This window comes from Macaca nemestrina, chromosome 10 (genome assembly GCF_043159975.1).
Source record: "Macaca nemestrina isolate mMacNem1 chromosome 10, mMacNem.hap1, whole genome shotgun sequence".
Classification (NCBI taxonomy): Eukaryota; Metazoa; Chordata; class Mammalia; order Primates; family Cercopithecidae; genus Macaca; species Macaca nemestrina.
Genome location: NC_092134.1, coordinates 90,900,490 through 90,922,985, shown reverse-complemented (window position 1 = coordinate 90,922,985; position 22,496 = coordinate 90,900,490). Strand labels below are relative to the sequence as shown.

The window sequence follows — 22,496 nt, the reverse complement described above, 5'->3', positions numbered from 1 at the left end:
AGAGGCCCAACTAGAGGCCCGCCTCCCAGAAGCACTATGGCATAGATATTACTACCCACACTTTGCAGTGAATTTCAGTCCTGAGAAAGGCTTGCTTCCTCCCTATTGGAGAGAAATATTAGTCCTAATTTCTGGATTCTATGAGCCCTAAGGCCAGTCTTTGTTTACTTCCAACAGTAACACCAGGGGATGGCAGGAGCGAACCCTGTCACAAGCAATGTGACCAGCAGACTGTGGGGATCTCTGAGACCAGAAGTCGCAGGAGAAAAAGGAAAAGAGCCTGTAACGGAAGCCTTTGATGTCATTGGGAAAATGTGGTCCTAACTTAAAACTAAGATTACTTTGCTCTGTCATTACTTTGCCAAATCAAACCCTTTGAGAAGATAAGCCATATTGTTCTTTTTATTGCAACTTGTCTTTAGGTTGCTCTGTAAATGACCATATTAAGATGAACTGCGTTTTGATAATTCTGAAAGTAGCTTGCCAACAGCTTGGCATTGAAGACCTTCCCTTCAGCAACAGATCAAACATTTACAAAGCACATATTGTGTGGCTAACAGCATACCTGACCCTGTAATATATAAAGGAAGAAATACAAGACCTTGTTCATTTGATTGAAGTTAGATTTTTGCTAGAAAACAATAAAATATATGATAAAACACTGACTCATGTGACATGTACTATATAGAATAAATGTTCTGAGGACAGAATAATGTGTGACATCAGGGAGGCTTTAGAGAAAGTTAGAGTTTGTTGGGCCTTAAAAGGTAAACAGAGAATATATAGGTAGAAAGGAGAGAAGGGAAGACCAAGAAAGAGATTATGGAGCCTAGAGATTCCTCTTACCTGGTGGGACCAGAGTACTTTCCTTTATTAAACGCTGACTTGATTCAGGGATCATGTAGGTCTGCAATGGCAAAAATATGGCAAACATGTTTCTCAGCACATTGTTTCAAGCAGCCACTCGCCATTTCTTAGCATCAGAATTGAAATCTATTTGCTATTCTAATTGTTGAGTTTTTGGAGACTTCCCCCTAGCTGAGATTTATACACATATGAAATAGAGAAGTAAAAGAAGAAAACTCCTCTCTCTTTGAAAAATATCTGTCTCACTGATCCTTAGATTATTTGATCTCTCCACTCCCATTAAGGAAAAGCAATGAGAACTATACCCAGATTTAAATAAACACCTGTGCTGGGCAAAGTAACACATACCTTTTGTGTTAATTCTTTTTTTTTTTTTTTATTTATTTATTTTTTTTATTTATTTTTTTTTTTGGAGCACTTCATATGCACAATTTTATTTCATCCTCCTAGAAACCTTAAGAGGTAGTATTATTCTTTTATTTATTTATTTATTTATTTATTTATTATTGTACTTTAAGTTGTAGGGTACATGTGCACAACGTGCAGGTTTGTTACATATGTATACTTGTGCCATGTTGGTGTGCTGCACCCATCAACTCATCATTTACATCAGGTATAACTCCCAATGCAATCCCTCCCCCCTCCCCCCTCCCCATGATAGGCCCCTGTGTGTGATGTTCCCCTTCCTGAGTCCAAGTGATCTCACTGTTCAGTTCCCACCTATGAGTGAGAACATGCGGTGTTTGGTTTTCTGTTCTTGTGATAGTTTGCTAAGAATGATGGTTTCCAGCTGCATCCATGTCCCTACAAAGGACGCAAACTCATCCTTTTTGATGGCTGCATCGTATTCCATGGTGTATATGTGCCACATTTTCTTAATCCAATCCGTCACTGATGGACATTTGGGTTGATTCCAAGTCTTTGCTATTGTGAATAGTGCCGCAATAAACATATGTGTGCATGTGTCTTTATAGCAGCATAATTTATAATCCTTTGGGTATATCCCCAGTAATGGGATGGCTGGGTCATATGGTACATCTAGTTCTAGATCCTTGAGGAATCGCCATACTGTTTTCCATAATGGTTGAACTAGTTTACAATCCCACCAACAGTGTAAAAGTGTTCCTATTTCTCCACATCCTCTCCAGCACCTGTTGTTTCCTGACTTTTTAATGATCGCCATTCTAACTGGTGTGAGATGGTATCTGATTGTGGTTTTGATTTGCATTTCTCTGATGGCCAGTGATGATGAGCATTTTTTCATGTGTCTGTTGGCTGTATGAATGTCTTCTTTTGAGAAATGTCTGTTCATATCCTTTGCCCACTTTTTGATGGGGTTGTTTGTTTTTTCTTGTAAATTTGTTTGAGTTCTTTGTAGGTTCTGGATATTAGCCCTTTGTCAGATGAGTAGATTGCAAAAATTTTCTCCCATTCTGTACGTTGCCTGTTCACTCTGATGGTAGCTTCTTTTGCTGTGCAGAAGCTCTTTAATTTAATGAGATCCCATTTGTCAATTTTGGCTTTTGCTGCCGTTGCTTTTGGTGTTTTAGACATGAAGTCTTTGCCCATGCCTATGTCCTGAATGGTACTACCTAGTTTTTCTCTAGGATTTTTATGGTATTAGGTCTAACATTTAAGTCTCTAATCCATCTTGAATTAATTTTCGTATAAGGAGTAAGGAGTAGCCATTGGCTACTTATGGCTAGCCAATTTTCCCAGCACCATTTATTAAATAGGGAATCCTTTCCCCATTTCTGGTTTCTCTCAGGTTTATCAAAGATCACATGGCTGTAGATGTGTGGTATTATTTCTGAGGACTCTGTTCTGTTCCATTGGTCTATATCTCTGTTTTGGTACCAGTACCATGCTGTTTTGGTTACTGTAGCCTTGTAGTATAGTTTGAAGTCAGGTAGCGTGATGCCTCCACCTTGTTCTTTTGACTTAGGATTGTCTTGGAGATGCGGGCTCTTTTTTGGTTCCATATGAACTTTAAAGCAGTTTTTTCCAATTCTGTGAAGAAACTCATTGGTAGCTTGATGGGGATGGCATTGAATCTATAAATTACCTTGGGCAGTATGGCCATTTTCACGATATTGATTCTTCCTATCCATGAGCATGGTATGTTCTTCCATTTGTTTGTGTCCTCTTTTATTTCACTGAGCAGTGGTTTGTAGTTCTCCTTGAAGAGGTCCTTTACTTCCCTTGTAAGTTGGATTCCTAGGTATTTTATTCTCTTTGAAGCAATTGTGAATGGAAGTTCATTCCTGATTTGGCTCTCTGTTTGTCTGTTACTGGTGTATAAGAATGCTTGTGATTTTTGCACATTAATTTTGTATCCTGAGACTTTGCTGAAGTTTCTTATCAGCTTAAGGAGATTTTGGGCTGAGACAATGGGGTTTTCTAAATATACAATCATGTCATCTGCAAAGAGGGACAATTTGACTTCTTCTTTTCCTAACTGAATACCCTTGATTTCTTTCTCTTGCCTAATTGCCCTAGCCAGAACTTCCAACACTATGTTGAATAGGAGTGGTGAGAGAGGGCATCCCTGTCTTGTGCCAGTTTTCAAAGGGAATTTTTCCAGTTTTTGCCCATTCAGTATGATATTGGCTGTGGGTTTGTCATAAATAGCTCTTATTATTTTGAGGTACGTTCCATCAATACCGAATTTATTGAGCGTTTTTAGCACGAAGGGCTGTTGAATTTTGTCAAAAGCCTTTTCTGCATCTATTGAGATAATCATGTGGTTCTTGTCTTTGGTTCTGTTTATATGCTGGATTATGTTTATTGATTTGCGAATGTTGAACCAGCCTTGCATCCCAGGGATGAAGCCCACTTGATCATGGTGGATAAGCTTTTTGATGTGTTGCTGAATCCGGTTTGCCAGTATTTTATTGAGGATTTTTGCATCGATGTTCATCAGGGATATTGGTCTAAAATTCTCTTTTTTTGTTGTGTCTCTGCCAGGCTTTGGTATCAGGATGATGTTGGCCTCATAAAATGAGTTAGGGAGGATTCCCTCTTTTTCTATTGATTGGAATAGTTTCAGAAGGAATGGTACCAACTCCTCCTTGTACCTCTGGTAGAATTCAGCTGTGAATCCATCTGGTCCTGGACTTTTTTGGGTTGGTAGGCTATTAATTATTGCCTCAATTTCAGAGCCTGCTATTGGTCTATTCAGGGATTCAACTTCTTCCTGGTTTAGTCTTGGAAGAGTGTAAGTGTCCAGGAAATTATCCATTTCTTCTAGATTTTCCAGTTTATTTGCATAGAGGTGTTTATAGTATTCTCTGATGGTAGTTTGTATTTCTGTGGGGTCGGTGGTGATATCCCCTTTATCATTTTTAATTGCGTCAATTTGATTCTTCTCTCTTTTCTTCTTTATTAGTCTTGCTAGTGGGCTGTCAATTTTGTTGATCTTTTCAAAAAACCAACTCCTGGATTCATTGATTTTTTGGAGAGTTTTTTGTGTCTCTATCTCCTTCAGTTCTGCTCTGATCTTAGTTATTTCTTGCCTTCTGCTAGCTTTCGAATGTGTTTGCTCTTGCTTCTCTAGTTCTTTTAATTGTGATGTTAGAGTGTCAATTTTAGATCTTTCCTGCTTTCTCTTGTGGGCATTTAGTGCTATAAATTTCCCTCTACACACTGCTTTAAATGTGTCCCAGAGATTCTGGTATGTTGTATCTTTGTTCTCATTGGTTTCAAAGAACATCTTTATTTCTGCCTTCATTTCGTTATGTACCCAGTAGTCATTCAGGAGCAGGTTGTTCAGTTTCCATGTAGTTGAGCGGTTTTGAGTGAGTTTCTTAGTCCTAAGTTCTAGTTTGATTGCACTGTGGTCTGAGAGACAGTTTGTTATAATTTCTGTTCTTGTACATTTGCTGAGGAGTGCTTTACTTCCAATTACGTGGTCGATTTTGGAGTAAGTACGATGTGGTGCTGAGAAGAATGTATATTCTGTTGATTTGGGGTGGAGAGTTCTATAGATGTCTATTAGGTCTGCTTGCTGCAGAGATGAGTTCAATTCCTGGATATCCTTGTTAACTTTCTGTCTCGTTGATCTGTCTAATGTTAACAGTGGAGTGTTGAAGTCTCCCATTATTATTGTATGGGAGTCTAAGTCTCTTTGTAAGTCTCTAAGGACTTGCTTTATGAATCTGGGTGCTCCTGTATTGGGTGCATATATATTTAGGATAGTTAGCTCTTCCTGTTGAATTGATCCCTTTACCATTATGTAATGGCCTTCTTTGTCTCTTTTGATCTTTGATGGTTTAAAGTCTGTTTTATCAGAGACTAGTATTGCAACCCCCACTTTTTTTTGTTCTCCATTTGCTTGGTAAATCTTCCTCCATCCCTTTATTTTGAGCCTATGTATGTCTCTGCATGTGAGATGGGTCTCCTGAATACAGCAGACTGATGGGTCTTGACTCTTTATCCAGTTTGCCCGTCTGTGTCTTTTAATTGGAGCATTTAGTCCATTTACATTTAAGGTTAAGATTGTTATGTGTGAACTTGATCCTGCCATTATGATATTAACTGGTTATTTTGCTCGTTAGTTGATGCAGTTTCTTCCTAGCCTCGATGGTCTTTACATTTTGGCATGTTTAGCAATGGCTGGTACCGGTTGTTCCTTTCCATGTTTAGTGCTTCCTTCAGGGTCTCTTGTAAGGCAGGCCTAGTGGTGACAAAATCTCTAAGGATTTGCTTATCTGTAAAGGATTTTATTTCTCCTTCACTTATGAAACTTAGTTTGGCTGGATATGAAATTCTGGGTTGAAAATTCTTTTCTTTAAGAATGTTGAATATTGGCCCCCACTCTCTTCTGGCTTGGAGAGTTTCTGCCGAGAGATCTGCTGTTAGTCTGATGGGCTTCCCTTTGTGAGTAACCCGACCTTTCTCTCTGGCTGCCCTTAAGATTTTTTCCTTCATTTCAACTTTGGTGAATCTGGCAATTATGTGTCTTGGAGTTGCTCTTCTCGAGGAGTATCTTTGTGGCGTTCTCTGTATTTCCTGAATTTGAATGTTGGCCTGCCCTACTAGGTTGGGGAAGTTCTCCTGGATGATATCCTGAAGAGTGTTTTCCAACTTGGTTCCATTTTCCCCATCACTTTCAGGCACCCCAATCAGACGTAGATTTGGTCTTTTTACATAATCCCATACTTCTTGCAGGCTTTGTTCATTTCTTTTTCTTCTTTTTTCTTTTGGTTTCTCTTCTCGCTTCATTTCATTCATTTGATCCTCAATCGCAGATACTCTTTCTTCCAGTTGATCGAGTCGGTTACTGAAGCTTGTGCATTTGTCACGTATTTCTCGTGTCATGGTTTTCATCTCTTTCATTTCGTTTAGGACCTTCTCTGCATTAATTACTCTAGCCATCAATTCTTCCACTTTTTTTTCAAGATTTTTAGTTTCTTTGCGCTGGGTACGTAATTCCTCCTTTATCTCTGAGAAATTTGATGGACTGAAGCCTTCTTCTCTCATCTCGTCAAAGTCATTCTCCGTCCAGCTTTGATCCGTTGCTGGCGATGAGCTGCGCTCCTTTGCCGGGGGAGATGCGCTCTTATTTTTTGAATTTCCAGCTTTTCTGCCCTGCTTTTTCCTCATCTTTGTGGTTTTATCTGCCTCTCGTCTTTGATGATGGTGATGTACTGATGGGGTTTTGGTGTAGGTGTCCTTCCTGTTTGATAGTTTTCCTTCTAACAGTCAGGACCCTCAGCTGTAGGTCTGTTGGAGATTGCTTGAGGTCCACTCCAGACCCTGTTTGCCTGGGTATCAGCAGCAGAGGCAGCAGAAGATAGAATATTTCTGAACAGCGAGTGTACCTGTCTGATTCTTGCTTTGGAAGCTTCCTCTCAGGGGTGTACTCCACCCTGTGAGGTGTGGGGTGTCAGACTGCCCCTAGTGGGGGATGTCTCCCGGTTAGGCTACTCAGGGGTCAGGGACCCACTTGAGCAGGGAGTCTGACCCTTCTCAGATCTCAACCTCCGTGTTGGGAGATCCACTGCTCTCTTCAAAGCTGTCAGACAGAGTCGTTTGCGTCTGCAGAGGTTTCGGCTGTGTTTGTTATTGCCCTGTCCCCAGAGGTGGAGTCTACAGAGACAGGCAGGTTTCCTTGAGCTGCTGTGAGCTCCACCCAGTTCCAGCTTCCCAGCAGCTTTGTTTACCTACTTAAGCCTCAGCAATGGCGGGCGCCCCTCCCCCAGCCTCGCTGCTGCCTTGCAGGTAGATCACAGACTGCTGTGCTAGCAATGAGGGAGGCTCCGTGGGTGTGGGACCCTCCCGGCCAGGTGTGGGATATGATCTCCTGGTGTGCCTGTTTGCTTAAAGCGCAGTATTGGGGTGGGAGTTACCCGATTTTCCAGGTGTTGTGTGTCTCAGTTCCCCTGGCTAGGAAAAGGGATTCCCTTCCCCCTTGCACTTCCCAGGTGAGGTAATGCCTCACCCTGCTTCAGCTCTCGCTGGTCGGGCTGCAGCAGCTGACCAGCACCGATCGTCCGGCACTCCCCAGTGAGATGAACCCAGTACCTCAGTTGAAAATGCAGAAATCACCAGTCTTCTGTGTCACTCGCGCTGGGAGTTGGAGACTGGAGCTGTTCCTATTCGGCCATCTTGCTCCGCCCCCTGTGTTAATTCTTAAAGCAACTTAAAATCTGCATTGTTGGTGGGCCAGTGGGGCCCCGGTTCTCCTTACTTTCCACAGGTGGGACTACATGTTCAACACCAACTGGCTTGCAGAATCTATGGACCAAGGATTTGGCCGAAGTTGTTATGTGTGATAAATCATTCCTGACACATTTGTGTAAATTTATGGAGGATATTGCAGCATAGAATCAAAGCACTGAATTTTTCCTTCCTTTACTGTTGGTTCCCTGACCTAACTCTGCAAAGCCTTTTTCTGTTGCCCACAGTCCCCAGATCATTGAAGCAAAATATTTAAAGAATGTTTACAAAACACCTTTAGCTCCTAATAGCTGCTGAGTTTTAGGAGGAATTTGACATGATGTGAGCCTGTCAACTAAGGTTTGGTGGTAGCTGGCTTGAATTATTAGATACATCCAACTAATATTTATGCCAGAATCTCAATGAATAAGTTGATTTTACTTGTTATATTTATATTATAACCACCTAAGTATATGATTGAATAATATGAATTATAATATAAATTGTTATACTAGAAATTAATGTATAATAATCATCTCTCTCAGAGAACACAAGGTAGAAAAAAAGCATTAGAACAATCTATAAATACTACAGAGCAGTTTCCAGAGTCAGCCAGGGTCTAAACCCAAACTAAATATTATTATTACTCTAAAGTTCTTTAAAAGAAAATATAAAAAGACAAGATAATTTCAGTTGGTAAATTATGGATGTTAAGCTATACTTAACCTTTGGCTGTTACAAGTTTCTGTCATCAGATACATAGCTCTTGAATGAAATGGTTGGTGTTTTTAGTCGGTCTGATAGCCTCAGTGAAAGGGCTTGTTCAATGATGTCCTGTGTCTCTCAGACCCATGCTGCTGAGGGCTGTGAGTGCTTCGAGAACAGGTGCTGTGCTTTCCTCTTCTTCGAATCCCCTGCAGCGCCTGGCATAGTGCCTGGCACCATGAAATATTCATGGAATTAAATGGGTTTTAAATAGTGTTTTCTGCCACAAAATCTCCCTTATATTTAACCATGTGTCATGTCATGAATTTGAAAGGAATGTAATGGAATACAGTGGTATGAATGTAGGTTTAACCAGCTCAAAGAAATATAAGGAAACTTGGGAGTTGAGAATATTGGTTTCAGAAAACAATTTAGACCAAGATCTTAAAGGAAACCTAATTTATTTTAGAAAACTTTAATTACTTCCTTTTGGTACAAAGATGCCAATCAACAAGCCAGATCAGTATGGCAAACATGATTGAAGGTATAGGATTTACCAGGTTTTACTGATATTAAGGTCTGAGTTCAAATCTTGATTAGACTTTTGCCATCAATAATGTATAGTAGCTCTGAAAGATTTGTGAATTTTAAGAAGATGTAAAGGATTAGTGGTTCAGACTGAGAGTTTAACTGAAGTTCTCTTAGTTTGTAAATGATTAAAAATTACAAGAGAAAGTCCATTAAAAAAAATTTGGAGTGCTGGTAAACAAATGTTTTGCCATAATATGATGTGAAATACTTAATGTTTCTACTTTCTCTTTCTTCTATGTGAAAATTAATTCCTAGTCATTAATTCAGTAATTATTGAGCATTATATACTTGGAATTTAGACTCATGAAATAGAATGGTGAAAAAAGTCTGACTTTCATAAAGCTTTCATTTTGGTGGGATAAAGACAGATTATTAAAAAATAAACAGATAGAGAATTTCAGATAGTGATTTGCAAACAATAAACCAGGTAATGTGGTAGAGTGAACTGGTATTCAGGGGGTCCTTACAGCTGGTGTGGTTAGGGTAGGTCTTCTCTCTAAGAAGGTAACATTTGAGACAAGTTTTTATTGCCACTAGTCGTGTAAACATTTTGAGGAAGAGAATCCTTGGTAGAGAGAACAGCAAGTAGAAAATGCTTTCTACGAGTTCAAGGAACAAACAGGTTAGTAAGTCGAGTGTAATGAGTTGAGGGTGGGAGGAGTCTGGGACTAATGTTATTTTTCTACCTTGTATTCTCCAAGAGATGAGCATGAGACATTGATCTCAGAGAGCAGGAAATTACTAAGTGAATAACTAAGTGAGTGCTTATTTAAAATTTGTCCTCATGACCTTTACAATAGATCAGAAAATAGGGTTATTTTCTTCAGTAAAGTGCTCTTGTTGCAGATGTGGAACTGATAGTTGAGTTTAATTAACTGTGTTTTCTAGAAGAGTATGATGGTGGAAATAAGGGGCAAGAGAGCTAAAAGTATTTAAGTGATGATTTTAATGACGAACCACAGAATCTAGGATGTGCTACGAGAATAAGTGTTTGGACCATCTCCTCTTCACCCCATTGGTGAAGGAGGGATTCCTGCCCTAGGGTTATGGGAATGACTGTACATGTGATACCCAATACTGGACAGATGAGATTAACAGTCATTTATTAATCAAATATCCTTACAGCCTGAGGGAGGAGGGCACCAGATGCCATGCTGGGCCACACAGAGTTTGCACTTGGGAATAGAGTGAGCAATGTGGGATTGTAAGAGGCAGATTTTGTTTTCTAGAGGGTAGCAACATCCCCTGGTTCCCCTGGAGGATGTGATTAACTTATTTGCATACTTCTGTGGGCACACAGGGAACTAAAACTTGCTGTTCAGGGATAAGCAGGAGCTGTTTCTGGTCCCTATGATAAGGAGGATTGTTTGGCTAGAAGACTTCATCTGTGGGAGTGGAGAAGGGAGGGGAGCTTGTAGCTAGGTCATTCAAGACCCTTCAGATTATTCCTAGATGTCAAGACAGTACATAATTTTAAACCTTAATTTTAGCTCATATATAGCTGGGACAATTAAGAGACGGGACAATGGATGGTAACAAAGGGGTAATGGATTGGAGATCTCCAAGTGTTTGAAGAATTACTGGAATGGGACAAATACAAATGATCAAAAATGGACAAATGGGAGATTTGGAAATGGTTGTCAGAGTGGGATGCTTGAAACTGTAATCTGAGCAGCGTTGCAATAGTTTGAGAAAAAATGAAGGCCATGACCTTGGCGGTTGAGCGGCTAAAGTGGAATTGGCTGGTGGTAGAAGATGGCAGGGGTGGGCAGATAACTTGGAGACTTTGAATTCTGGTGATGACAGAGCGGTGAGGCATAATGGGCTTTGTCTGAACATTGTTTGGACATAGATAAGCAATCAGGCTGTAGTCCTGAGTACTCATTAAGTAGGTGGGAGGCCACTGGGTGACTTTTCTTCTTGGGGAGGGATGATCGCAAGACAAACAGTGCAAGGGATTGTCTGACTGTAAGACGGAAGTCTGATCTCATCAGCAGCACTGCGGGTCCCAGATCACTTCTGGGAGCTCCACTGCCTGACATAGTCCCTGCCATTAGATGTAGGTGCTCAATTACTGTTTATCAAAATGATTTGAATTGAATGTGTTGATTAAATACAACACTACCAATGGTGGCAATTTACATAACACTGTCTCTATCCTTAGGAGTTTCAAAATTTATCAAAGAACTGATTGTTTCCTCTCTGCTTTATCAGCTCACAGGTTTCTCTTGGGTACCAGGCCCAACTTAATTCAATGATTTAACAGACATTTAATTTGTGTCTACTATTTGCCAGACAGCATAGTAGGTGCTGAGGATGTAATGGAGAACAAGACAGAAGCCCCACATGAAGTCTTTTTTGTAGTCTCTATATTTGGAAATTTGGAAAAATGTATTTGAAAATAGGTAATTACAATACAATGTGATGAGTGCTTTGATTGGACAAGCATGGATACTAAGGAGGGACATTTAACCTAGACTTAGGATACGGGATGTCTTCATGGAAGGGGTAATAATTAAACTGGGATCTGAGAGATGAATAGAATTAGACTGCAGGAGTTAGGTGAATAGGTCAGGATTAGGCAAGTGTGTGTTCCAGGATAAGGAAATAGCATATCCTGATCCTCTTGTGCACGTTCTCTGCCTCTCATCCTTAAACATTCTTGTATCTTTGCTCCTTATATAATTAAAAGCATGTATTGCATTAATCTACATAATGAGTTTACAACTTGGTTCTGCTGTTTAATGTATGTCCTATAAATATACAAATGATTGGGGTCTATCGGATCTAGTTCTTCAGAGCAATGTGAAATTAGGTTATTACTAAATAATGAGGATAATAACTTTGTATTACATTAAAAACGAGTATATGCACCTAAATAATAGCAGCATTAACAGGAAATAGAAGCATTTTACACATGAGAAGTAGATGTTTAAGAAGAAAATAGACTTATGGTCATAGATCTTGCTCTAACCTGGAGTTGGTGTGGTCTCTCATTTCCCGCATTTTTAAAAGATGAAAACAAAATTAAGGTCTTGAAAAAGCCCCAGTTTCTACTTAATGTGAAAAAAACTAGCAAGAAAATGGAGACTCAGTCACACAAGCATGGAAGCAGCTCTTTCCCTAGGTGAGCCTCCAGATGAGGATGCAGCCAGCTTACACTCTGATTTCACCCTTTGATTTCAACCTTGAGCAGAGAATCCGGTTAGAATATGCTGGATTCCTGACCACTGACACTGTGAGATAATAAATCTGTGTTGTTTTAAGTTGCTAAGTTTGTGGTAATTCGTTATGCAGCAATAGAAAACTAATACCGAATGACAATGACATTTTCTCCCTAGGGTTGTTTTGAGGCAGAAATGACACAATCCATGTCAAGTATTTAGCACAGTGCCTGGCAACGTAATAAACACAATAAGTGGTGTTTACTCACAGTATTAATTTGATTTCAGGCAAGTCATTTAATCTAGCTAGACTTTGCTTATTTCATCCCTGATATGACAATGTTAAACTAGAGCTAAATTTTTATTAACTCTTCAAACTTTTTTCGAAGTGTCCAGGGATTTCTAAAAAGCCAAATCACTGTTAGGACCTGGGTTTTCAAGAAGGAAATTGTGTGATGTTTCAGAAACAGGAACCACTAATATTAACATCACTGGTTTCATGGACCCTACAATATGCCTTACAACATTCAGGACTTTGATCACTCAGAGGTACCTTGCAGGCAATTTTAGTATTTTTTCCTTTGGTGATTGTTTTTGGGAAGAACAAAATTCAGAATATCTCATGTCTATAGGACACTATTCAGTATGCACTTAATAGTGGCTCGATGTGTCTTGCAGAAAATAGGGCAGAAAATAGGACCTTTTTTTTTTTGAGACGGAGTCTCGCTCTGTCGTTCAGGCTGGAGTGCAGTGGTGCGATCTCGGCTCACTGCAAGCTCTGCCTCCCGGGTTCACACCATTCTCCTGCCTCAGCCTCCCGAGTAGCTGGGACTACAAGCGCCTGCCACCATGCCCAGCTAATTTTTTGTGTTTTTTAATAGAGACAGGGATTTCACCATGTTAGCCAGGTTGGTCTCAATCTCCTGACCTCGTGATCTGCCCACCTTGGCCTCCCAAAGTGCTGGGATTACAGGCGTGAGCCACCGTGCCTGGCCTAGGGCCATTTTTAAAAGGTAAATTCAAAAGATTGACTTTTATTAGCCAATTAATGTTGAACCCAGAACATCCCAAATGAAACAAAAAAGTTTATGGTATATTTTAAAACCCTTTAAAGCCATCAGTTTACCAAAATAAACCACCTGGTGTCAGGTTGAAAGTAAGATATGCAATTTCAACAGTTGAAAGTAAAATTTAGACAGTGTATCAAGTAGGTGCTAATATATCTTTATAAGGGTTCATAACTTCCAAATTAGGTTTCTAAGAAGGGCTCAGATTGGATCTCATTAATCATGCTTCTCTTTTAGGATGAGATATTACAAGTTAGTGAATTCTCACAGCTGTTTAAAGGCGGAGTTCCTGGGTTTCATAGTATTTGTTAACAATGTGCAAAGATCAGTTACAAAACCTAATGTGTTGGGCTGCTTTAGGTAGGACACCCTGGCCACAGTGAAATGTTTTTTACCATCTGCTCATTGCAGAGCCCACAGGCAGCATGCAGAAAGAGCAGTGATAAGCATTCTAGCAACATGTAGTGGATAATTCTGTACCTTTTTTGCTTGCAGCCTGGGAGGAATGGTTTCTTTCATTCCCTTGGTGGAGACTGTGTAAACTTTGATAACTGGAGAAAGAAACTAACAAAAGAAGCATTGTTAAGAACCCAGGGAGATTTTTCTTTTTTTGAGATAATTTCTTGCTCTGTCATCCAGGCTAGAGTGCAGTGGCACGATCATGGCTCACTGAAGCCTCGACCTCCTGGGCTCAAGCGATCCTCCCATCTCAGTCACCACCACACCTGGCTAATTTTGTTTATTTTTTGTAGAGATGAGGTCTCTGTATATTGCCCAGACTGGTTTTGAACTCCTGGGTTCAAGTGATCTTCTCACCTCAGCCTCCCAAAATGCTGGGATTTCAGGTATGAGCCACTGGGCCTGGTCATGATTCTTTGTTAAACTTTTGTTAATAGGTGTATACGATTCAGATTCAAAAAGACCTCCTGCAGACACCCCTTGCCCATTTGCCTGTCACTAATTTAGGTTTACTTATAATGGTTTATTATTATGTGTATGTATCTGTAGTCATGCTTATCTTAGTCTTCAAATGTTACAACTTGGTAAGCATTTGCCTGTGCATTTCTGTGGCATCCCATTGGCCAGTAACATCTGAGAAAGAATTGGCAAAGGGAGGTGGGCTCTTCAGTACATAACCTTTGAGTAGGGAAGGCCTACTGTGTTTCTTGTTCTAGTACCTGAACCTTTGCCTTCGAATTCAGTCCCTCTACAGCAACTCTGATTTCTGGTGGTAGGTAGGCTCATTTACTGCTCTTGTTTGCTGCTGTGTGTTGCTTGAAGTTTGTTTCTTTAAATAATTAAGTGGAGTTTTCTTTCTGACTCCACTTTTATTCAACATGCTCACTCTTAACATACCACCCAGCACAACGTATTTAACCTTTTGTTGCTCATAACGTAAAACTATGAAATCTGCATATGGAGACCACCCTGGGTTTTAAAATTAAGTGGTCTTTCTGGCAGGTGGTCTTTGGTTTAACAGTGCTTTCTATAGTTTATGCTTCCAACACACATAGAATGATTCTTTGGGGGCCTCATAACCTATAATGATGCCAGAGTCAATGTAGTTGGCTCTGAACATCCCCCAAATTAGCTCAAGGATTTTCTGGAGTTATCTTGTATGGAGTGGGGTCTCCACAGCTGAACCCAGGAAACCCATAGCAAGGTTGGCCATAGGCTCTCCGTGAACCCCTAACCATGAATAGAACCACTGTTGGGCATCACTTCAGTTTGTGGAACAGCTGGAAGCCTGTTGTCTTAGTACTCAGGAGTCTAACAACTCAGCAGGAACACTTAAAACTTCATGTGGGGTGGTTTTAAGAAAATCATTGCTTATGGAGACAGGCATATGTGAAGCTAGAGCTGGCTAGGCTATTTTTTCTTAAAAGTTTTTTTTTTTTTTTTTTTTCTCTATAATAGCCTAATGCACTGGGTAAAGGGCCTGCATTCATGTTAGGCAGGTGGTCTCTTAAGGCAGGTTCAAAATACATTTCTCTGGTGGGAAGTAAATTATATTCTCAGTGCCCTTAGCTATTTTGGAAGGTGGTCTTTGATATAGGTGGTCTCCTTGGCAACTTTATTGTACACATTTACTGTATATATTTGATTAATGCTCTTTATTTGCCTATGTGTGCTGCATCTGTCTACAAACTTCTAATGAATTAGCTTGCTTTTCTATAGATGGAGCAAAACTATCTTTTACTGGGGTGTTTAATAGGTGTTTTAAATTCTAAAATATACTGGTTATGTTAAGCTTGTGGTTGGTGCTGGAGAAGGGCTTCCTGGGCAGATGACTGGTTTGGGAAAGTCAGGTAACCAGCTAGAGCATGGGGGTGAGAAATTTCGTAGTCTACCTGGAAGATTAGGGGCCATCCCATAGGAGAAGGCAGGCACAGGGTCTGAAGTCAGATGGAGGAATAAGGTAATTCAAGGCTCTGTTGATCAGAGTATCATAGTGTGAACCAAATACTGAAGCAAAGTCTTGTTTAACTAGGGTCCAGGGCATGGTCTAGTCCGATGGTATAAGATGACATTGGCATTCAAATAACTAATAAGCAGCTACATCAGGTATAGGAAGAATATGGGAATAATGGGTCTGTTCTTGGAATGTTTGTGCCATATTTCCCATTCTGTTTCACCTTCATTTGAGCAAGACCACCTTTTCACCTTCACTGAATTTATCCATTTTCTTTAAATATTAACTTTAGAAGAAACTTTGGTTTTATTGGAAGTGGACTGACCAACTGTGCTATGGCATCTAAACTGTGAATGACTATGCCTGATATTTGATGTAGAGAACAGGTTCTGATGCACAGTCTCAGCCCCTGAATTATGAATCTTCTCCCATAATCACCTGGATGCTCCACAGTTTCCACAAACTCAGGATGTCCAAACCTAAGTGCGCATTGCATTTTACTCCTCCTGAGTTCCGTATCTTAGAAGTACTTCCTCCTCCTGAATTCAGTATTTTAGAAAACGGAAGCACTGTCCTCTCAGGAATTTAGGAGTTGTTGATGACCCTTGCTTTTCCTTATCCCTCATTTCCTTCAGCCAATCAAGTGCTAAAGTCAATCGCTTCTACCTTCCTCCAGTCCCTATTCTCAATTTATTGCCCTTGTTTGGCACTTGTTATCTTATTGTCTCCAAACTGGATTGTTCCAATATCCTGCTGTCTCTAGGTTTGATTTCTCCAATCTATTCTCAAAGAGATGCTAGAAGGATCTTTATAAAACCTGGATCTGGTTATGTCTCTCCCTTGCTTAAAACTTTTCAATGACTACTCAATGTTCTTAAGATGAAGACCCAAACCCTTATCATAAGACTACTTTGCAATCTGACCCCAACTTACCTCTCCAGTCTCAACCCTTTCTGTATCTCTTTTTGTGTACTGTGATGTAGTTGCACTGGACTATTTGTAATTAATTGAATAAATTGAATACTATTTCATGCATCCTGCCTTTTAAGCTCCCTATTAGCCATCCTCATTTTTCTTACCTGCAGAATAGCTTGCTTCCCTGGTGAACACCTACACATCTTTCCATGCTTAGTTCAAGGGTCTCCTTCTTTGTGACGGTGAAAATTCCTGAAACATTTCCTCATCTTCCTCATCCATCATCTGGTAGAATAACTATTCCCTCCTTTGTATTTCACTGCATCAACTATCCTAGATGTGATGTCATTACTGCTATTCATGTATGTCACTCTATCACTTCACTAGACTTTACATTTCTTAAGGGCAAGGATTGCTGCTTATTCATCTTGCATAGAGCCTGGCACTTTAGTGATCAAACAAATTTGTTGAAAAAAAGAGTGAATAGACTGTGGCATACCCACTGCTGTCAGGTATAAGGTTGATTTGATGACAACTCCTGGGTTAAGATTCTTTCTGCATTTTTAGAGTGCTTTCCTTTATATTACCAATATTTTTATATAAAAATGAAAAAATGTACCCCCCTGCCTAAGAAAAAAGTTTAAGTTTGGTACAAATTTAATGACATCAGAATTAATTTTTTTAAAGTTCAAATTTAGGGCCTTAGACAAATACTAAATGTCTTACCACCACCATTTGGAATTTTTATTTGAACCTTGAATGTGTTGATGCTGTGGTTCTAGATATGGTCTTTATTTTCTATTAAGCACATATTACTATATACTGAGATTGAATGTTGTGATAACTTTTTTTTCTAAGTGCATATTAACTTCATTTATTCTTTTGTTATTAAGGTATGCAATGAGAAGATGAAGATTGAGGTCTACACTAACTTTTTGTAAAAAAATAGATACAGAAATAAATACAATTGAATAATATATGCATGTTGAGTAAAATGCCTTAAAGCTCTGTCTCTTCATATAGTTTGCCTTGGATATTAGGATTTTACTTGGGTCAAGTGATTCTCCTAACTTAGCCCCCCGAGTAGCTGGGATTACAGGTGCCTGCCACCATGCCTGGCTAATTTTTGTATTTTCAGTAGAGATGGGGTTTCACCATATTGATCAGGCTGGTCTCGAACTCCTGACCTCAGGTCATCCACCACACCCCCGTCAGCCTCCCAAAGTGCTGGGATTACAGGGGTGAGCCACCGCACCTGGCCTAAAGCATTTTTTAAACTAAGCTGCTTCTCCCATAGTGAGTGCAGCCCTCTCAAAAATACCATGAACCTGAGAAATGTAGACCTATTTATTATGAATACCAAGAATTATCAGCAAAGACCCCCACCTGCATAATTCAAGCAAAGGAAAGAACATTTAAAATTTAGAACTAATTTCATCTCCCAGAGAATCAAGTAATCAGTTATCTTGGGCTTTAGGATTTGTTCATAAAACTATTATTTCAGTTGAAATGAAGTTGAACAAAAATAGCCTATCATTATAATTATATAAATTGTAGCCATTACAGTAAACAGTTTTCATACATTTAATTTGCTTGCATATCAGAAATTAAATACTTTCAGCTCTTGAATTCATAGGAAGTTTATGTTTGTTCAAAATGGGTTTGAAAAGATTTTCCACCAGACATCCTTTTTCTTCTGATTTAGATGATATGTCTTCTGCGTTTCCCCCTACACTAAAGATCATTATTCTTTGTCTTTTGTTTGCGTCTTGAGAAGGCTTATACATTGCTGTCTAATGAGGAAATAGCCACAGGGATGGTGATGGCGGTCACACCCCTTTGCCACTGTGGACTTTCTTCACTCACTGACCAAGTATTTGGGCTGTCGGTAGCACATGTGTTCTTCTGATGGCCTCATTTGGGGTAACATTTAAATAAGGTTTGCTATAGCAATGCCCAATTGCACGTACTCATAATTATTCTGAATAACATTTTCCATTTTAAACCCTGATTTTACGAGGTTTACTACTTGGCCCATAAAATCTCCTTCCAAGCTCAGCCTTGGTGTAGTTTTTAGCATAAGCAAATTTATCATAGCAATAAATCAAGAGCTCAATTCTCAAACCCACAGGATGAAGAGCAAGCTCAGGTTAATTGACAGGGAAAAGCCCCTGCAAGTTTCTGTAAGGATGGCAGCATCGTTGCTGTTGCTGATTTTGCACACATGCTGCACACAACATCAATGATGGACCTGGGTTTGGAAGTCCAAAGATGGGATTTGGAAAATGGACACGTAAGTGATATCTTTAGGGGAATAAAAGTGGTTAAAGGCTTCTCAGAGAAAAGAATAAGAATGGCACAAATTTAGGGGAGTGTCTGTTCTATGAATTTGGTAAGTGAGGACAGGAGGCTCTCTGAAGAAATATCTTACATAGGACTAGTTTTTTGTGTAACAAAACCTGTTTGTTAGGAGTAGCAGCACCTATTTCCCAGCTCTCCCACCCACTTCTCCAAAGGACATTGGCCAACATCCACTAAAATAAATAAATATTCCAATTATTTCCAATTATTTATTTGACAGTGCCATCCGTGGATCCATGGGAGGAAGTATATTGCACTGTGGTGGTTCTCAAAGTGTGGTCCCTGAGCATTTTTTTAAACTAAGCTTCTTCCCTCCATAGTGAGTGCAGCCCTTTCAAAATACCGTGAAATAGCATTTGTGTTACCTGGGAATGCATTAGAAATGTGAATTCTTGGGATCCTCTCCAGACCTACTGAATCGGGAATTGGGAGGTGAGGCCCAGAAATCTGCATTTTTATCAGTGATACTGATGCCTATCAAAGCTTTCTTTTAACTTTTAATTTTTATAATTTATTTTTCTTTTGTTTTTAATTGACACATAATTGTACATATTTATGGAGTACAGTGTAATATTTTCATATATGTATACATTGTGTAATGATCAAATTGTGGTATTTAGCATATCTATCACCTCAAACATTGATCTTTACTTTGTAGTGAGAACATTCAGAATCCTCTCTTCTAGTTATTTTGAAGCATTCTCTATAACGTTTACTATAGTCACCCTGCTGTGCTGTAGAACACCAGAATTTATTCCTCCTATCTAAGTGTAATTTTGTGTCTTCTGACCAATCTTTCTCCATCATCCCCTTCACCCCACCCTCCACAGACTCTGGTAACCACTATTCCACTCTACTTCTACAAGACCAGCTTTTTAAGAATCCACAAATGAGTGCAATCATGGGGCATTTGTCTTTCTGTGCCTGGCTTATTTCACTTAACATGATGAACTCCAGGTTCATCATGTGGCAAATGATGGGATTTCATTCTCTTATGGCTGAGTAGTAGTCCATTGTGTATGTTACGTTTTCTTTATCCATATGTCTGTTGATAGACATTTAAGTTGATTCCATATCTTGGCTATTGTGACTAGTGCTGCAATAACTGGGAGTGAGGGGGGTGTGGGTATTTTTTTTTTTTTTTGACATACTGATTTCATTTCCTGTGGATAAATACCCAGTAGTGGGATTGCTGGATCATATGATAATTTTATTTTTAATTTTTTGAGGAATCTCCATGCTGATGCGGTTTTGTTTTTGTTTTTGTTTTTGTTTTTGTTTCCAATTTGAGACAGAGTCTCACTCTGTTGCGCAGGCTGGAATACAGTGGCGCAATCTTGGCTCACTGCAACCTCCACCTCCCAGGTTCAAGCGATTCTCCTGCCTCAGCCTCCCAAGTAGCTGAGACTATGGGTGCGTGCCACCATGCCTGGCTAATTTTTGTATTTTTAGTAGAGACAGCGTTTAACTGTGTTAGCCAGGATGGTCTTTTTTTTTTTTTTTTTTTTTTTGTTGAGACGGAGTCTCGCTCTGTCCCCCAGGCTGGAGCATAGTGGCCGGATCTCAGCTCACTGCAAGCTCCGCCTCCCAGGTTTACGCCATTCTCCTGCCTCAGCCTCCCGAGTAGCTGGGACTACAGGCGCCCGCCACCTCGCCCGGCTAGTTTTTTGTATTTTTTTTTAGTAGAGACGGGGTTTCACCGTGTTAGCCAGGATGGTCTCGATCTCCTGACCTCGTGATCCGCCCGTCTTGGCCTCCCAAAGTGCTAGGATTGCAGGCTTGAGCCACCGCGCCCGGCGCCAGGATGGTCTTGATCTCCAGACCTCATGATCTGCCTGCCTTGACCTCCCAAAGTGCTGGGATTACAGGTGTGAGCCACTGTGCCTGGCCTCCTTGCTGGTTTGTTTGTTTGTTTGTTTGTTTGTTTAATAATAGCTATACCCATTTACATTCTCACCAACCGTGTATAAGGTTTCCCTTTTCTCCACATCCATACCAGTATTTGTTATTTTTTGTCTTTTTGATAACAGTCATTCTAGTTGGGATGAGGTAATATCTCATTGTGGTTTTGATTTGCAATTCCCTGATGATTAGTAATGTTGAATATTTTTTTCATTTACCTATTGGCCATTTGTATGTCTTCTTTTGAGAAACTTCTATTCCTATTCTTTGCTCATTTTCAAAGTCAGATTATTTGCTTTTTTTGCTATTTTGTTGTTTTCTTTGAACTCCTTACATTATCAGGATACTGGCTTCTTGTCAGATGCAGTTTGTGAATATTTCCTCCCATTCTGTAGGTTGTCTCTTTGTTGATTATTTCCCTTGTGCAGAAACTTTTTAGTATGATGGTGTTCCATTTGTCTATTTTTGCCTTTGTTGCTTATCCAAAACGTTCCTTGCCCAGACCAATGTCATCAAGCGTTTTCCCTATTTTCTTCCAGTAGTTTTAAAGTTTCAGGTCTTATATTTAAGTCTTTAATCCACTTTGAGTTGATTTTTGCATGTAGTGAGAAATAGGGGTTTAGTTTAATTCTTCTGCATGTGGATATCCAGTTTTCACAGTGCCACTTATTGAATAGACTCATTTCCCCAATGTGTGTTATTGGTGCCTTTGTCAAAAGCTGGTTGTAGGTGCAAAAATTGGTTGTAGGTGCATGAATATATTTCTGGATTCTCTATTCTGTTCCATTGGTTTATATCTATTTTTATGCCAGTACCATGCTGTTTTGGTTATAATAGCTTTGTAGTATGATTTGAAAGCAAGTAGTGTGATGCTTCCAGCTTTTTTTTTTTTTTTTTTCCCCCCAAGGTCGCTTTGGCTATTTGGGGTACTTTGTGGTTCCATATGAGTTTTAGGATTGTTTTTTCTATTTCCATATAGAATGTCATTGATATTTTGATAGAGATTGCATTAAATCTGTATCCTGCTTTGGGTAGCATGGACATATTAATAATATTCTTCCAATTCATGAACGTGGGATGTATTTCCATTTAATCATGTCCTCTTCAAATTTTTACGTTAATGTTTTCTAGTTTTCATTGTAGAGATCTTTCACCTCCTTGGTTAAATTTATTCTTAGTTTTTTTTAATAGTGATTGTAAATGAGATTACTTTCTTGAATTCTTTTTCAGAGAGTTCAGTATTGATGTGTAGAAATGCTAGTGGTTTTTGTATGTTGATTTTGTATTCTGAAACTTCACTGGATTTCTTTGTTAGTTTGAATAGTTTTAGACATTTTAGACAGTATCTTTCCACCACAGAGCTCCAAATAAGCAAAACAAACAAACAAACAAAAAACACAATGAGTAATGCATGTGGGTTTTTGCCCCATGTGGGGTATTGTGGGAAATCTGCCAGTGTGCCTGCACACATCCAATTTTATTACCCTTTGTGGACATGCTTTTGTGGGGGAAATCTGGGCATGCATGGGAGGGTCTTTGTACCCTTGAGGATACTGAATAAATTAAGTGTTATGCACCAGCGTTTTGACTGTGATCTGTCACATGAAGCCAGGTGTGGAATTTGCCATTTGTGGTGTCAAGTTGGCCTCAAAAAGTGTCAAATTTTGCAACATTTTGGAGTTTTGATTTTTGGATTGGGGTACTCAGTCTGTAATAACAAATAGAATATCATTACATAATTTGACAACGTGGGGTTTCTCTTCAGTTGTAAAATCAAGGATTTGAAATAAATAACTTTTCAGGTACTTTTCTTCTGTAAAATTCATGCATATAATTTGTGTTTGGTGTATT

The 22,496-nt window shown here is 39.5% G+C and overlaps 1 long non-coding RNA gene across 4 annotated transcripts in view; it reads left to right on the top strand.

Moving 5' to 3' along the window:
- LOC105470115 (uncharacterized) overlaps positions 1 to 22,496 on the top strand; it is a 315,208-nt gene that overhangs the window by 147,776 nt on the left and 144,936 nt on the right. The window contains exon 5 of one of the 4 annotated variants that reach the window (XR_011608569.1): positions 18,514 to 18,527. The exons of 2 other annotated variants lie outside the window; for them this stretch is intronic. This is a non-coding gene — a long non-coding RNA (uncharacterized lncRNA). Of the gene's footprint in view, positions 1 to 177; positions 814 to 18,513; positions 18,528 to 22,496 lie in introns of those variants that run through there. One more of the 4 variants, XR_011608566.1, reaches the window with a different exon arrangement.